This window comes from Aegilops tauschii, chromosome 6 (assembly GCF_002575655.3).
Source record: "Aegilops tauschii subsp. strangulata cultivar AL8/78 chromosome 6, Aet v6.0, whole genome shotgun sequence".
NCBI lineage: Eukaryota > Viridiplantae > Streptophyta > Magnoliopsida > Poales > Poaceae > Aegilops > Aegilops tauschii.
In genome coordinates, this window is record NC_053040.3 from 453,953,040 (window position 1) to 453,957,636 (window position 4,597).

Here is a 4,597-nt window from a genome sequence, read left to right on the forward strand (position 1 = left end):
TACTCAAAATGTCTGGGTATAACAATCACTTGATACAACTAGGAGTTAATCTTCCGGATGATAGTGTCATTGACAGAATTCTTCAATCACTGCCACCAAGCTACAAGAGCTTTGTGATGAACTATAATATGCAAGGGATGGATAAGACAATTCCCAAGCTCTTCGCAATGCTAAAAGTTGCGGAGGTAGAAATCAAGAAGGAGCATCAAGTGTTGATGGTCAACAAGACCACCAGTTTCAACAAAAAGGGTAAAGGGAAGAAGAAGGGCAACTTCAAGAAGAACAGCAAACAATTTGCTGCTCAGGAGAAGAAACCCAAGTTTGGACCTAAGCCTGAGACTGAGTGCTTCTACTGCAAGCAGACTGGTCACTGGAAGCGGAACTGCCCCAAGTATTTGGCGGATAAGAAGGATGGCAAGGTGAACAAAGGTATATGTGATATACATGTTATTGATGTGTACCTTACTAATGCTCGCAGTAGCACCTGGGTATTTGATACTGGTTCTGTTGCTAATACTTCCTCCGTCCCAAAAACATGTCGCACCCGTAGTTCATTGGTAATTTTACAAAAGGCCATAGGTTCAAAACAACCGCAAAGAAGTAACTCCACCCGAGTCTTCTCCTCCCGCCGTCGCCCGTGCGTCGCTAGGGGCCGGCGCCGCCAAGCTGCGTGATTGGCTGCCCATCAGGAAGTGCTCCGCCTCCGTCGCCACGTACCTTCGACGCCGCCGCCGTCGCCAAGTACCTGCTCCGCCACCGCCGCCCAAACCTGTGCCGCGGCGATCCCCTCTCGCCGGATTACCTGCGGACGTTGCCGGAATTTCCCACCACGATCCGGCGGAGCAGGAGCTCCCTCTCATCTTCCTCGAGCTACCGCGAGTCCTCCTCGAGCTCCCTCGAGTCCACCTTGAGCTGCCTCCCGTGCGCCGCCGCGATCCCTCCCGCCGTGATCTACTACGGGCGTCGCCGGAACCGGCCTCCACGATCCGGTGGACAAGAGCTTGCGTGCGTCCTCCTCTATCTCCCGCAACTCCTCGTCCAGCCCCCACCAGCTGCCGTGCTGCTCCTTCTCCTCTGCCTGCGACCCTGCGTGCCTGCTGCTGCTCTGTTTCTCCTCTGCCCCCGGTGGAGCTAGCCCGTGTTGCCGCTGCTCCTCTGCCCGTGTTGATGCTGCTGCTCCTCTGCATGTGCTGCTGCTGATCCAAGTGAACATGCCGTGTTCCTGCTGCTGCTGGTCCAAGTGACTGTGACGTGTTGCTGCTGCTGCTATTTGCACTCTGAAGAAGGTACAGTAGCTTGTAGATTGATCTTTAGATTGATCTGTTGCTATGTGCTGCTGCTGCTATTTGTTCCATGCTCCATGGCATCAGATGGCATGGAAAACAATTCATGTTCTACAGTGTCGTGTTCAACTTGCTCATCCTCTGATGATGACATCTCTTTCAATCTATTTTCACCTCAGGAGCTGCGTGTAAAATTTAAAATCAATATGGTTTTATTATTAATGTTAAATCAGCAAAGCTATCAGCATGGAACAAATAAAAGGACTGTGGATGACTGAGTATTTAGTTAAGAGGTCCATTTCATGCTACCAAGGACACTTCCAGTTTTTCTTTAGTTTCATCAAAGGTCCATCAATACAGATGCTAAAATCTAGCATATCTCATGGAATGGATCAGCTAAAAGCCTAAAATAAGAAGTCTAGATAGGAACACTTAAAGACCATCTCCAGAATAGTCACACAATAATTTGCAAGAAATAATACTGTCTATACTTTACTAAATAAAATGACTTACATAACAAACAGATATACGGTAAATAAACAAGCAGTGGAGCAATTGAAAAGATAGGTTATTGCTACAGCGAGAGCATGTATAAATATAAAGAACATATATTATTCTTCCAGTTATTCTTGCAATTAGCAAGAGCATGTGTATAAGAGGTCCATTTCATGCTATCAAGTACGCTTCCAGTTATTCTTTAGTTTCATTAAAGGTCCATCAATAGAGATGCTAAAATCTAGCATATCACATGGGATGGATCAGCTAAAACAAGAAAGACCATCTCAAGAATAGTCACAAAACAATTTGCAAGAAATACTATTGTATATTCTAATTTACTGAAATGATTGGCATAACAAAAACATATATGCAGTGGACATGTTTGGTACAGTAAGTAAATATGCAGCCATAGTGTGGATAGATTAGATACAAAGAATGGAGTAAAGTTTATCAAAGGAAGAAAATTGACTTACAGTGCTGAACATCCAATATTTAGTAAATCAATTTGGATGGCGTGCAGAATTCCTGTGTATGACACTTAACTTAGTAAATTCAGTTAAAGATGCATTCTAAATCACAGGAGTACTATGCTTTCTAAATTTGTTTCAGTCAACTTGTGTCAAAATTTGTTTCAAACAGTTTTCTGTCAACTTGTGAGCAGGAAAATGGCTTCGGAAAATTCAGTTAATTGAGACTACAGTGAATATTTAGTTTTCTGTCAATTTAAATGGATCCATCCAATATTTGTAGTCCAAGTTTAAATGGGCTGCAGTCATGTCCAAGTTTAACTGAATTTATTGAGTACACATTCAGTAGCTACTCATTCAGTACTCTATGTCACAATAAGTCTGCCAAAATTTTGGAGAAAAGGATCTAGCTCCTCCTACACATGTATAGATCAATCAGTTCAGTTCTAGTGTTGTTTGACTTTTGCACCCACACAGAATGCAGTGTTAAAATGCACAGAAAATTCAGTTAAACATGATACTTTTTGTTTAATCTGGACATGTGTATGGTTTGTATGGTGGCTCCAGTAATAACTATTCATGATCATATCTACTCATGATCATAATCTGAAAATTCAGTTAAAATGCAGTGTTAAAATCGTAGATATCTACTCATGATCATAATCTGAAAATTCAGTTAAAATGCAGTGCTAGAGCAGGTCTTCTAAGCTAAGATCCTAATTAACTTCTAAGTACCTACACAACATAAGATAGTAGTGGTGGTAATCCTTCTGCTAAATACTAGAGCAGATCTTCTCAGCTAACAAAAGAATATGAGGTTTGCATGGTTTGTATGGTGGCTCCAGTAATAAAACTGTAGATATCTACTGATGATGATATCTCCTTGGGGCCCAGTGGTTGACAATATTACTTCTGCTAGTATTTTCAAGATTCGGTGCCATCAAAAAACAAAATCAAAGACATAATGTGGGAGTAGTAGTGGATATTTATTGCCCATGCTGATTATTCACTTCACAAGGTTACCTAGTACTCCATCAAAAACAGAATTAAAGATGGCATGGCATGCTTGATGTGATGTAACTAATCTTTGCGCCATAATCTTTGCCATTTTAGAAATGCACTAACTAAATTTCTAAAATGAAGCTATAGATATACAGTGTTTTGTTCTGACACTAGGTACTGTAGATATGATAGCTGAAGTTTCAGAACAGAGGAGAAGGAAAAAGTAGGAGTAGTCACTATAATTTCAGTTAACAGAAAACAACACCTTTGCAAGTTGAGGTTTAATTTACAGGAGTATCTTGAACTTTAAAAGTGCAGTCCTAACTTGAATATTTAAAATGCTATTGGGACAGTACTAATTTCAGAGTTCATAGTTCATGACTGAATTTAGAGACAGTATAAATCTTACAGAAAACAAAATTTTTCAGAGATCGAATGCTTGCAAAACTATTCAGTTATCTGTGCAAAATTGTCCAGTTAACTGTGCAATACTCTCTAAACTAGCAGAACTAGTCCAAATATTCCAACCAGAAAATGAACAGATTTTACACACATTCAGTGAAGTGGTTCAGAAAATGAACAGATTTTACTCACATTCAGTGAAGTGGTTCAGAGATTCAGAAGGTTCAGAACATTTGAGTAACAGAGAAGATGGAGATGTAAACACTGACCAGCAATGCACATGTTGAGGTGTTCATCTTGTTCTTGCACCGCTGCCTCATAGCAGTAGCTGATTATTCACGTTGTTCTCTGTTCGTACCCCACGCTCTTGGGTACCGTCAGTAGACGCCTTCATCAAACAGAGAACTGACTCACTTCAGCGCAAATGAGGAAAATTTACAACAACAACGAGGTGGTCGAGGTCCACGAGGGCGTAGCGCACGGCGTACTCGAAGGCGTGCCCCGCCGGCCGCCGGCGCGAGTGCCGGACGCGACCCTCGTACAGCCGCACGCCACACGGTGTTGGCGCTACCGAGGGCAGCAGCAGCAGCTGAAAATCAGCTCCGTGAAGGCGAAACTCTTGACGTTGGCCGACTGGAGGATCTCACCCTCGCTCCATGGCGTCGACGGCACCGTCGTCGTCGACGGCGAGGACAACACCTGGATGCTCGTCGGGCTTTAGGTTGTTGTTGGTGATCCGGATCCGGCGCCTCCGGGCTCTCCGACGGCAGTTCCGGCGTAGCCGGAGCAGAGCGCGGCGGCAGCTGGGGAAATCGAAGATCTTTTTGAGGAAGGGGGGAGCTTGGGGAGGCAGGCGGGCGGCAGCGGAGCAGGAGGCAGCTGCGGCGGGAGAGCGAGGGATCAGGGGGGCTGCGGCGGCGGGGAGCAGGGAAGCTGCGGCGGCGG

At 44.2% G+C, this 4,597-nt stretch overlaps 1 long non-coding RNA gene across 1 annotated transcript; it reads right to left on the reverse strand.

Moving 5' to 3' along the window:
• Positions 1–1,161: 1,161 nt before the first annotated feature.
• On the reverse strand, positions 1,162–4,092 carry LOC120965933 (uncharacterized). Its single transcript, XR_005758903.3, has 3 exons — positions 3,922–4,092; positions 2,255–2,306; positions 1,162–1,465 (listed from the first exon to the last, which is right to left on the reverse strand). It is a non-coding gene; the product is annotated as an uncharacterized lncRNA (long non-coding RNA).
• Positions 4,093–4,597: the final 505 nt, after the last annotated feature.